Source organism: Camellia sinensis, chromosome 2 (genome assembly GCF_055761805.1).
Source record: "Camellia sinensis isolate YWXY chromosome 2, ASM5576180v1, whole genome shotgun sequence".
Lineage (NCBI taxonomy): Eukaryota > Viridiplantae > Streptophyta > Magnoliopsida > Ericales > Theaceae > Camellia > Camellia sinensis.
The window spans coordinates 166563658-166578241 of NC_138962.1; positions in this window are offsets into that span (position 1 = coordinate 166563658).

Here is a 14584-nt window from a genome sequence, read left to right on the forward strand (position 1 = left end):
AGACCCACCCACATGAAGACCCTTGAAAACCAAAGTTTGAAGTGAAATGAAGACACTCTTCCTCCACTAAAGACTCTATTGAACCTCCATTGAAAATCTTCCAGATTTGGCTTGAGCCATATATCGGCCATTACCCGTGAGGAAATGCTTCACAATAAATCAGGGCCCTTCCACAATCCATACTTTGCCTTTTTTCCTGCTGCTGCCGTCTTTCCCAATCCATAAGCCACTCATTCCTCTTCCTTCTACTCCTCACTTTCAAACCTCCCACGTGTAAATTTGCAACTTTGAACCTCTTTTCCTCCACCAAAGATCTTCTAGAGTGAAATTTTCCTAAAGTTTCCTAGAGTGCTATATTGTGTGGTTGAGATTTACTGGCAAGTCACATCAGAAAAATTGATGTGACTTGCCAGTAAATCTCAATCATATACTGTAACACTTTAGGAAACTTTAAGAAAAAATCACTCTAGAGGATCCTTGCTCCTTTTCCTCATGGTTGTTCCCAGAATCACTACATATTCCATATATCAAAGCTATCACAAGCTCACCAACTGTTTCATATCTCCTTACTGGAACTCTCAACTGAACTACCACTGATATTGTGATAACCATTTCCGAGTCCCCAGCTTCATCACCAGAATTTGTGTTACTACTACTTTTAATCCAATCCTCAAGTGGAATTGCAGATTCCCGTGGTTGTTCCCAAGAAATGCTCCATTGAAGACACAAACACACTATAGTTTAGGTTTTTTTTTTATTTTTTTTTTAGTCAAAAGAACTACACTGAGATTTTTTTTATTTTTAAAAATGTATATAAAAAATATTTCATAAAATATTATGAGTGTTAGTAAATATCTTTTATAATCATTTTAATTTAAAATATAATTATTATTAAAATAATATTTTATTAAATATGTGTATCAAGATAATTAAATGGTGTGAAAATAAAGCTCCTAACTTTTCGCCCTTAACATTGCCCGGGATCAAATAAATGTCAATTGATATCTGGATTTACCAGATTGCCATTAGCGTGTTTTTGTCGTTTCGTAACGACAATTCTGAGAAGATCCGAACTTGTCTCCGATTCGGATCCATTTAAGGTTGGCAATGGACTGGGTCGGGTCGTGCGGATAATGTTTCGTACGGTTGTGGATGGTAGGTGGCGCGGAAGTTGGACTCAAATGTTAGGGCCTTGCACTCTGCTCAACTATTAAATTTTTTTAGGAATAATTATAAAATCAAATTTTAATATTTGAATTTTATAATAAAATAAATTCTAAATTTTTAATTTTATTAATTTAAATTTAATTTTTTTATTTAGGGTAAATTACATTTACCTCCCTTGAGATTTCTGACAAATACAGGGACCTCCCATGTAGTTTGAATAATTACAGTAACCTCCCCTACTTTACCTGACAATGTCAAGATTCCTCCAAAATTTGACTGTCGTCTATACACCTAACCGACCCTGCTGATGTCATCAAATGTTAGCACTAAAATGCCTATAATGCCCTCAAGTGCCCAATTCAACAACTGAAAATGTTTTTAAAAAATTTATTTTTTATTTCAAATATATAATTTTTATTTAAATATTTTATTTTATTTTGTAAATATTTTAAATTTTAATATTTTAAACTGAAAACATAATTTCACACTCAAATTGTAACCAAACACATAACTCGAAATTCCACACTATTTTCAAAATTCTACACTCAAATCATAACAAAACACATAACAAAAAAATTAAAATATTTAAAAATATATTTATAAAGTAAAATAAAATAAATATTTAAAATAAAAACTCTATATTTAAAATAAAAATTATATATTTTTAAAAAAATAAAATTTTTAAAATTTTATAATATTTAAAAAATATATTTAACATAAGTTTGTATTTTTTTTAAGTTTGTGTTTGGTTATGAGTTTTGAAAATAATTTTTGAATTAACCAACACAACCATAAAACTCAATTCAAAAATTATTTTCAAATTAAACACATCATTCGAAACTTCACACTATTTTTAAAACTCTACACTCAAATCATAACAAAACACATAACAAAAAAATTAAAATATTTAAAAATATATTTATAAAATAAAATAAAATATTTAAAATAAAAACTATATATTTAAAATAAAAATTATATATTTTTTAAAAATATAAAAATTTTAGAATTTTTTAATATTTAAAAAATATATTTAACATAAGTTTGTATTTGGTTATGAGTTTTGAAAATAATTTTTGAATTGACCAACACAACCATAAAATTCAATTCAAAAATTATTTTCAAACCGAATACATAACTCGAAACTCTACACTATTTTCAAAACTCTACACTCAAATCATAACAAAACACATAACAAAAAAAATTAAAATATTTAAAAATATATTTATAAAATAAAATAAAATAAAATATTTAAAATAAAAACTATATATTTAAAATAAAAATTATATATTTAACATAAGTTTGGTTATGAGTTTTGAGTTATATATTTGGTTAAGACTCTATGAGTTTTGAAAAGATTTTTGAAAATTTCTAATTGTAATTGTGATTCTAAAAGAAAACCAAACATGTTTCTAAAAAAAAATATTTTTTCGGAACATGTTTTTACTCAAAATTCAATTCAAAAATTATTTTCAAAAACTTAACCAAACACATATTTTAAAACTCAATTCAAAACTCTTTCAAAATCCAAAACCAAACTTTTTTCCAAAACTTTATTTTAAAAGAAAAAAATTTAAAAAAAATTATTTTATTTTTTTAAATTATTTTTACAATCATGATTTGAGTGTGGAGTCGTATTTTGAGTTATGAGTTTTGAAAAGAGAAAATTTGTTTGGTTATAAATTTTGAAATTTTTCTAATTTATTTTTTTAAGGTAAATATTTTATATTTATTTTAATGTGCATTATATTTCATACATTTATGTGTTGTATTTTTTAATATTTTAAATATTAAAATTTTAAAATATAAATATATTTTTTATTTTAAATGTATAATTTTTATTATAAATATTTTTAAATTATTTTATTTTATGATTGTGTTGGTAAATCACCGGCAGTGGCAGTGAACAAAGGGTTTTATGGTTATGGTTGAACAAAAGGTTTTTTGTCTTTTTGTAGGCAAAAGCAAGGGTAATGTGGTAATTTTCTATATGATACTAATGCCGTTTGTGCAAAATAAACAGAATGGGGGAATCTTGATATTGTCAGGTAAAGTAAAGGAGGTTACTGTAATTATTCAAACCACATGGGAGGTCCCTGTATTTCTCAGAAACCTTAGGGGAAGTAAATGTAATTTACCCTTTTATTTATTTTCAATCTAAATTATTCATCTATTTTCATTGAGTAAAACTGATAGAAAAATAGTATTTTAATCATTAAACTCAATATAAATATATATAAAATGTCTAAAATATTATTCTTTATTAAATTTAACGATTAAAATATAATTTTTCAATCAATTTTACTGAATGAAAATAGATAAATTTTTTAGATTAAAAATAAATTAAAATTTTAGTATTTAAATTCACAAAATTAAAAACTCAAAGTTTATTTTGGCTCCGTTTGGCAAGAGCTAAACGGGACTTTTTTAGCTATTTTAGTCACAACAGATAAAATAGGTTATTTTAGCCACAAAAAATAAAATATCACATCTAACCTATAATCATTACATTATTCTCTCACAAAAAAAGTCAAAAAAACTAAAAAGCCAAAAAGTCTTTCCCAGACTAAACTTTTTAGCCCAGACTAAAATAGCCAAAAAAATCAAAAAGCCAAAAAATTAACCTACTTTCCAAATGGAGGCTTTGTTATAAAGGTCAAATCTTAGAGTTTTTTTTTTTATTTTTCTAAAATTTTATATTTTTATTTTAAGTGAAAAACATTATATATTTGTCAAAAACAATTTTACTTTCCAGTCCGTCAAATCTAAAAGGATCTAAAAAGTTTTTTTTTTTATATAACCTTAAAAAAGAGTTCACTTAAAATAAAAATAAAATAAAATTTTCGTCTTTAATAGATTTTTTCATATTTTATTTTATTTATTTTTATTCTTAAATCCGTCTAATCTAGGAAAACGTGTAAAATATTTTGATTTAAAAAAAAATTATTAAAAGTAAAATAAAAGTTATTAATAAAATAATCGCCACACTCTACCAAAGTAGCAGCATAATTATGGACTAGGTTTTCCTGCTGTTTAAACTAAAGAGTGTTGCTTCCATGAGTCTTATTTTGATAATTTAAATTGTTCGTTTAATAAAATCTTTTGTGTATCAAAAAATTAAGTTAATTCGATAATTATAACCTATTTAATTTGTCATATTTTTCACCAAACAAATGAATTGTCTATTTTTAAAAATATAATTATCGTTCATTTTTTTTAAACAAATATAATAAATTAAATTGGTTACAATTATCAAATTAACATTTTTTTTAATATATAATATATACGAAAAGTTTGACAAAATAAACAATTGAACTATTGAAATGAAACTCATAATAAAATCTACAAATATGAACAACATGAACTGGACGGAACTCAACTCTTATAAATTATTGGGGGCAACTTGGGAACACGGTAAAAAGTCAATTTTTTGGCATTTTAACTTTTTCACAAAAAAAAAAAAATACCACAAAAAAGCCAACTTTTTAAGCAAAAAAATCAAAAAAATTAACTTTTTATCAACTTTCCAAAACACTACGGTATAGTAAAGTAATACAATGTAGTGGATTTATATAAAGATTTCCTTATAAATTCTATTTTATATAATGAGATATGATTAAATCGTGAAATTATCCTTTTAAGATAGAAAATTTTACGAAACTAGAAAATAGTTAAACAAATGAAATATATAGGTAACGTTTGGTAACTGTGCGGGGGTGTTTTTCGCACTATGAAGAAGGGTTGAACTTCGTGGATAAACAGCGTGCTTTGGGAATTGAAGATCTGCACAGAATAACAAATGGTGAGGCTGCTCGACCGGGGTTTGGTCGGAAACCCCTCCGATGATAAAGTCAGGGACTAAGGGAAAGGAAGATGAGAGAATGCAGAGACTGTATAAGTGTGTGGATTTTCAGATCCCTTGAGAGTGAATAGTGTTCACCTTTTATCGGAGAAGGTTGTTTGTTGTTCAAGTCCTTCTCTTTCCGCCATCTGTCCAATGTGTCTTATTCGTGGTCGTCTCCCATTGGAGGAGGACGACCACTCCGCCTGACACTCGGGTGCAGGTCTGTTTTGTTTGTCTCATTAGCGGACATCTCTCATTGGAGGAGGACGACCACTCCACCTGCCATTCAGATGCAGGTCTGTCACATGTGCACCTTGTCCCTCTGCACCTCCATGTCTCCACGTTCTGTTCACACAGAGGGAGAGGAGCAGAGTTATTTGTCTCTCGTGGGCCCAAGAAAGATCTTCAGTGAATTAGCCTTTTCTAAGTTGGTTTGCTCTAGAATGGTTGTCCAACCAGGAGGTCCAACATGTTGCTCTATCCACTTCGGAGTAGTTGTCTGTCCATCCAGGAGGTCCACTATGTTGCTCGGCCCACTTTGGAGTGACGCTTGTACATTAGGCCGAACTCCTATGATTGTCTTGCTTCAGAGCAAGTGTTGGCCATAGGGCCGAGGTCCAACCTAGCTCCACCTCGGAATGAGCATCGCATTGGGCCTAGCACCAAGACTTGATTAATTTTTACCCTCTTCAGTAGCGTTTACGTTTTTTGTTTATATTTACAAAAATTTTATAAATTGGTTTTTATTTATTTTTAGAAAAACATAAATTACAAACGCCTTTAGTTTGAATAAAATGTTTGAAAAATTTTAAAAGCATAAACTAAAAAATATGTTTGTTCAAACCTAAAATATTTATATTTATTTTTTATTATTTATGACAATGGATGAACACATTATAATTGAAAAAAATATTTTGGAAAAAAAATTATTTAAAAAAAATTATTTGAAAAAAAATTATTTAAAAAAAATAATTGAAAAAAAAAATTTGTTAGTCAAATTTTTAAATTTTTATTTAAAAACCAACGTAAACTCATTTGAATTCACGTTTTTTTCTCAAATTTATAAATTGAGACAACCATTTATAAACAAAAAAAATTATCAAATAAGTTTTTATGAAAATTTTTATAAAGATAAACTAAAAACTGAAAACGAGCATATGTATTAATACCCAAAATGGGCTAGTAGGAAAAGTTGAGCCCATGAATATGCAAGTTGGGCTCAGCCTGGTCCGGTCATCATCAAAAACCTATTAACCATTCTGAATTAGCATTAGGGCTTTAGAAAGTGCTAAAGGCAAAGGATTAATCACTTAGCTAAACACAAATCAACAAAAGTCGCTATAACTGTACTACTGTAATGAATGACACGTGGTGGCATTAGAGGAGAAAGAAATATGGGATCACCTTTAAACAAGTACTCCTTATCTATATATACACATCGATTTTGTTCTTAAGGAAGACAAATCGAACATTAAATACATATAGATAACGTTTTTTGATAATAAGAAATTGACCTAGCGTTCAGAAGAGTTTAGACTAACACTATGTTGATGTTACTAAGATTTTGTTCCTGTTTCAAGTGTAATAAGCTTGAATTAGCTGTGGTTAGGCCTGTAAATGAATTGGATTTTGATCATATATGTCAAAATTTGAATCCGATCCGATTAAGACAACCCTACATCCGACCTGAATCCGTTCAGCCCACATCCGATAATAGATATCCGAATCCGAATTCGATGATTTCGGATATCCGACCCCGATGATTTCGGATATCCGATCCGATAATTCGATTCGATCCGATCCATTTATTTATCTATTGAGCTACAATTTTATATAATATAATATAATTTTTTTTTTTTTTTTTCATTTCGTGTTTTCTTCATTCAAATTGAGAATAATCGGATCGGATTGAATTTTTGCATATTCAATCCATTTAATAAACTAATTAAATGGATTCGGGTTACCGGATAGGATTTTTTTGTAATGGATTCGGATTTTCAGATCAGATTCGGGGTTGGATTCATATTAAATCCGATCCGATCCATTTGTTTATTTATTGAGCTACAATTTTATATAATTTGATTTTTTTTTTTTCATTTCGTGTTTTCTTCATTCAAATTGAAATTAATCGGATCGGATTGGATTTTTGCATATTCAATCCATTTAATAAACTAATTAAATGGATTCGGATTACCGGATAGGATTTTTTTGTAATGGATTCGGATTTTCAGATCGAATTCGGGGTTGGATTCATATTAAATCCAATCCATTGACAACCCTAAGGCCATGTTTGTTTGGGCGGACTGGATTAGTACTCCTATGACTAATAGTCCTAGGACTACAATCCGTTGGATTATGTATCCTATCTTAACTAATAGTCAAGTTTAAAATAATTAATCCGTACTTCAATTGTTTAACCAAACATCGGATTAATAATTTTATTGGACTATTAGTCCAATCCCAAGCTCATGTCCACCCAAACAAACATGACCTAACTGTAGTATAGATTAAAAACTGAATATGTTATAAATTTAATATGTGCACTTTATTTTTTAACTATTATTTTTGTATGCTCCATAGTATTGCTTTTACCCATTAATCTTTGCGTAAACTAATCATGTTGCGATGGTTTCAAAAGATAGCTGTTTGACTTATTTTATCCTTCTACATTTAGGTATCATTAACTCAAAAAAAAGATAATCTTTACCTGTACTCAAATTGATTAATTTGTTTCTAATAATTTTTAATGAAGCTATTCGTATTGAAAATGATGGTGGGATACCAATTCAAAATTTTATAATAGTCAAATCCAACACACGCCCCCAACTAATTTGTGGGTGTTCATTACGAGTACAAAAATTAAAAGTGATGGTGATATTACGGAACGATATTATTATTTAATGAATAATTTTGATTTGTAGTAATAATGGCAACAATATTACATTAGTAGGAGATAAAATTTGTTGACTTAGGCCTCGTTTGGGATGCTACTGTTTTAGTCAATTAGTCAAAAAGTTACTAAATTAGCCAATTAGCCAATTAGTCATACCAAAAAGTCAACAATTACGGCTTCTCTCTACTTTTTGCACAGCTTTTCGTAATTAGTCAAAAAGTCATCCCAAACATACACGTTTTTTTTACCTATCTTTTTAGCCAATTAGCCAAAAAATTACTAAATTAGCCTGTTCCCAAACGAGGCCTTAGTCCCGTATAGATCTTTATTGACTATGTGACATCATATATGATAGTGTCACTATTACACTCAATATTTATTTATTTATTTTTCTTCTATTATAGGAGTTGTATATAACTAGTAGTAGTTGTTGGGCTTAGTGAATGGTTGTTACATTTTGTTGATTTTCTAATTATTATTCATCTAGTGATCTATTTGATATAATATTTATTATATTTATAATTACTCTATCTTATCTATTGAGAAAATAAAATAAAATTTAAGAAGGCAGAGAATTTTATCTACTCATCACAAATTGCTCACAATTGCAGTGGGACAAATGCAAAATTATTTTATTAATTTTTATTATATTTTCTTAAAGCATTTACATTCAATATAATGGCAGGCAATAACTACCATTGGTTTACCAACATAGGTCAAACCTGTTGGATCAATCTTCTATATAAATAAAATAACTTGAAATAAATTTAAATAAAATAAAATAAAATTTACAGAATTTATTTTGTTGAACCGAATCAATAATTTAAAGACCAAGTCGAGTGTGTGACACTCTGTCCTTAAGACAGATTCGCCCCGCTACGGTGCTTACAGTTATGTGACGTCTATCTCCTAGGATACAATGATCTTCACAAATTTGTAGTAGCACTTCAAACAAATTTGTTCGACGAACCAGAACCTTGTGTTCTATAACTCTCTGAAATTTTTTCTAAAATAATATGAAGAATAAAGGACGCAAGAGAGCAAAATGAAGGTAAGGAAAATGAATTTTCGGAATCAATCAAAATTGGAATGGGGCTGCCTTTATATAGGCTTTGTTGGCACCTATTCAATTTGAATAGAAAAGGTATGAAGAAAGGACATACCCCTTCCTTTAAAATAAAGAGACATCATGAAAGGTTTGTACCCTTTCATTCAAATGGAGTCTATTTCAATTCACAACTACCTCTTTATAAATTTTCCAACAATCCCCCACATGAATGAAATTGACAGAGAGAAAATGCAACAACATGATGTAAATACAGAGAGTACAGAAATTGGAAATATTCTGCAAAGGATAGGTAGCTTTTGGCTTTGAACCTTCCCTTGTGAGATACTATCGGATTTACTAGCTAACCAGTGAACATGATGTCTTGAACTGTTCAGCCGTTTGTGTAAACCAAGACAATAGAACTCACACAGTATATCTCCAGACACAGTTTAGTTCTCACTATTGTGTTCATTTTGGCCCTGAACAACCTGGTCTTTCATGAGTGCTCTAAAGACTTGTAGCCCTTCACAAATCTTATAGAACCGGCCCAGTTCACACTCACATAGATGATTCTTATGAAGAGTATCCTGCTATACTCCACTAGGTTAACCTAGATATAAGAATCATTAACAGTATTATTTAACCTAAACCGCTGCAGACATCACTATTTCATCAAAGAAATGGGTAGGAGATAAACTCCCCAGTGATCCTTCTAAGTCATTCACAACTCGGTTGTCCCTTTGAACCTAGATCTTGGGATCTCCAGTCAACTAGGTTGGGTTGCCATTGTGGTAACTCTTATTTAATAGGCTTTAGTCCTATTCCCCTCGATGAATTCTCAACTAACTCTCTTGCTAACCCTTTGGTTAGTGGATCCGCTATGTTATCTTTAGACTTAACATATTCTATGGACATAATTCCATTAGAGAGTAGTTGTCTTACGGTATTATGTCGACGAGGAATGTGTCGAGACTTACCGTTATACATATGACTCTGTGCTCTACCAATTGCTGATTGACTATCACAATGTATGCATATAGCAGGCACCGGTTTTGGCCATATTGGAATATCTTCAAGGAAGTGGCGAAGCCATTCTGCCTCTTCCCCTGCTTTGTCTAAAGCTATGAATTCAGATTCCATAGTAGACCTAGCAATACAAGTCTATTTGGAAGATTTCCAAGATACAGCCGCCCCCCCAAAAGTAAAGACATACCCGCTGGTGGATTTAGAGTCTCTAGTATCCGATATCCAATTTGCATCACAGTATCCTTCAAGTACTGCTGGATATCTAGTAAAATTAAGCCCAATGTTACGAGTAAATCGGAGATATCTAAGAACCCTTATAATTGCTTTCCAGTGTTCTACTCCCGGATTACTCGTATATCTACTTAATTTACTTACGGCATAAGCTATATCTGGGCAAGTGCAGTTCATCAAGTACATTAAGCTTCCAATAATTTGGGCATTCTCTATTTGAGAAATACTTTCCTGTATATTCTTCGAAAGATACAAATTAACATCTACAGGAGTTCTAGCAAGATGATCATCATCTTTGCTGAATTTGTCAAGTATTTTCTCAATGTAATGAGATTGTGACAAAGCATATCCTTCTGATATTTTGGTAATTTTCATATCAAGAATTACATCAGCAATGCCCATGTCCTTCATGTCAAAATGTTTATTCAACATTTTCTTGGTAGTTTTAATCATATCATTATTACTACCTATGATGAGCATATCATTTATATAAAGACATACAATGACATAACCTTTGTCTGTGTTTTTAATATAAACACATTTGTCACACTCATTAATTTTAAATTCATTTGACATCATTGCCTTGTCAAATTTCTCATACCATTGCTTTGGCGCTTGTTTTAAACCATATAATGATTTAACCAATTTACACACTTTCTTTTCTTTCCCTGGAACAGAAAAACCTTTTGGTTGTTCCATGTAAATTTCTTCATTTAACTCACTATTTAAAAAAACGATTTTCACATCCATTTGATGAATTTCTAGATTGTATAGAGATGCAATGGCAATTAGCATTTTAATGGATGTTATTCTAGTAACCGGTGAGTACGTGTCAAAGTAATCAAGACCTTCTTTTTGTCTAAATCCTTTGACTACAAGTCTTGTCTTGTATTTGTCAATTGATCCATCCGCTTTCATTTTCCTTTTGAAAATCCACTTATATCCAAGAGGTTTACAACCTGGTGGTAAGTCCACTAATTCCCAAGTGTGATTTTGCAAGATGGATTCAACTTCATTGTTGATAGCTTCTTTCCATAAAGGAGCTTTAGGACTGGACATAGTCTCTTTAAAAGTTAAAGGCTCATTTTTTACCATATATGTTAGAAAATCTGGACCAAAAAATTTTGAGGTTTTAGCACGTTTACTACGCCTAGGTTCCTCTTTTTCATTTTGATCTAACTCTTGTTCTTGATCATGTTCTTGATCATTACTAGTAATAGCATCAAAAGATCTTTTCTTATTACTAGTCTCTTGTTCAATCTTATTCGGAAATACATGTTCAAAGAAAGATGCATTCCGAGATTCAATAATAGTATTTATATGCATTTCGGAATGTTCTGATTTATGAATCAAAAATCGATATGCACTACTATTCTTGGCATAACCAATGAAAATGCAATCAATGGTCTTAGGACCTATCTTAGTCTTTTTAGGACTAGGAATAGCCACTTTAGCCAAACACCCCCACACTTTTAAGTATTTGTAAGATGGTATTCTTCCATGCCACAATTCATAAGGTGTTTGATTCACTTTCTTTCGGGGTACTTTATTAAGTATATAATTAGCAGAAAGTATTGCTTCCCCCCACAAGTTCTGAGGTAATCCAGAACTTATTAACATGGCATTCATCATTTCTTTTAAAGTCCTATTTTTCCTTTCAGCAATTCCATTTTGCTGGGGTGAGTAAGGTGCGGTGGTTTGATGAAATATTCCATATTCTTTACAAAACTCACCAAAAGGTGATTCATATTCACCACCTCTATCACTTCTAAGTTTCTTGATTTTCTTACCAAGTTGATTTTCAACTTCATTCTTATATTGAATGAAAGTTTCCAAAGCTTCATCCTTAGTTCGAATTAAATAAATATAACTATATCTAATATAGTCATCTATAAAAGTGATTACATACTTTTTTCCACCTCTGGTTTGAATTGATTTAAAATCACAAATGTCACTATGAATTAATTCAAGTGGTTCCGTACTTCTTTCAATTGAATGAAAAGGAGTTTTAGATAATTTTGCTTCAACACAAATTTCACATTTATGATTTGGATCAATGTCAAATTTAGGTAAACATTCCATATTAATTAATCTATGCAAAGATCCATAATTAACATGTCCTAGTCTACCATGCCATAAATTTGAAGACTCAAGCAAGTAAGAAGAAGATGTAGTATTATTAATAACTGAGGGTACAATGGTCATTACATTTAACTTGAAAAGGCCATCAAACATGTAACCTTTTCCTACATACATCCCATTCTTAGTAAGTACAAATTTATCACTCTCAAATACTAGCCTAAACCCATTCTTACTTAACAAAGATCCGAAAACAAGATTCTTGCGAATGTCCGGTGCATGCAGCACATTGTTGAGAGTGAGTTCCTTTCCTGATGTCATCTTGAGAACAATCTTTCCTTGTCCTTCAACTTTGGAAGTTGAGGAGTTGCTCATAAAAAGTTGTTCACCATTATCCACTGTAGAGTAAGATGTGAACATCTTTTTGTCAGCACAAATATGGCGAGTAGCCCCAGTGTCCACCCACCATTTTTTAGGATTTCCGACAAGATTTGCCTCGGAAACAACAGCAGAAAGATTGATGTCATCTACACCATTGAAAATTTTATCCACTTCGATCATATGGACTTGAGCAGGCTTCTTGCTTGTTCTTCTTTTGCTTTTGCCTTTGCTACGGTAATCTTTGGCCCGATGTCCCTCTTTGTCACAGATGTAATATTTGCCATTAAACTTGTACTTTTTATTATCCCCTCCTTTAGAGCCTTGTGATGAACTTTCTCCAGAAGACTTTCGTTTCTTGGTTTTTGAAGCATGTTCCACCACATTTACCTTAGACTCCATAGGAAGCTTACCAGCCCATTTTTCAGAATTGCGGTTGTCCTCCTCAATCCTCAAACGCACAATTAACTCGTCCATAGAAATTTCTTTGCGCTTGTGTTTGAGGTAGTTCTTGAATTCCTTCCAGTCTTTTGGTAATTTTTCAATGAAGGCTGCAACTTGAAAGGATTCACTGAGAGACATACCTTCTGCGTGAATGTCATGCAGAATGAGTTGGAAATCTTGAGCTTGGCTGATCACAGTTTTTGAATCAACCATTACAAAATCTAGGAATCTGCCAACCACAAATTTCTTTGAGCCGGCATCTTCCGTTTTGTACTTTGCTGTCTTGATTGGACTATAGACATTGTATAATGTGTTGTCAAGTCCATTCAAGACATAATTCCGGCAAAGGAAATCGGCATGTTTCCAAGCATCAACCGCAGCAACCACTTGCCGATCGGTTTCATCCTCTTTCAGGATAGGAGCATCTTCACGGAGAAAACGAGCCAGGTTCAGAGTTGTAAGATAGAACAACATTTTCTGTTGCCATCTTTTAAAGTCAGTTCCTAAGAACTTCTCTGGCTTTTCTCCATGATTTATTGGTACTGTCATCACAGGAGAAGGGGATGGCGTCATTGCAGCCACCACAGTAGTACTTGTTTGGGCATTCGTTTCAGTAGCCATCAATTTTAATATATAAAACAAAATTATAATTAGAATTTATACTAAGAAAATTAAACCAAATTCACAGAATTAAATTCTGTAAAAATAAAAGAAACAAGAATGTAACTTTTATTTTCCAATTAATTTGAAAATAAAATAAAATTTTATTTAAACAAATTAATTCCACACAGAAAATTAAATTCTGTAAAATAAAAGAAATAAAAAATATAAATTTTATTTTTCAATTAATTTGGAAATAAAATAAAATTTTATTTAACCAAAATAATTCCACACAGAAAAATAAATTCTGTAAAAACAAAAGAAATAAAAATTATAACTTTTATTTTTCAATTAGTTTGGAAATAAAATAAAATTTTATTTAACCAAATTAATTCCACACAGAAAAATAAATTCTGTAAAAACAAAAGAAATAAAAATTATAACTTTTATTTTTCAATTAGTTTGGAAATAAAATAAAATTTTATTTAACCAAATTAATTCCACACAGAAATTTAATTTCAGTAACACTTCAATAATTAAAATACTGAAAACAGAATTTTAATTAATGAAAACTCAGAAAATAATTTCTAAAAAACCAAAATTAATTTTCTGACAAAATTTCACAAAAATATATTCTGAATTGTTAATGACACCAGTATCGTACTACTAGTTGTTATCAAAGAAAAGAGACAGTATATTAATACTATCTGTCAAATAGCATATAATCACTATTTGTTTTTCCAACAAGAATATTATTTTGTAAATTCACAGAAAATAATTTTCTTTCGAAATTATTTACGAAGAATGAAAAAAGGGAAACAAACGAAAAATTTTGTAAACAGAATAATTCGATTCTTTCTTAAGATTGTTGGATCAA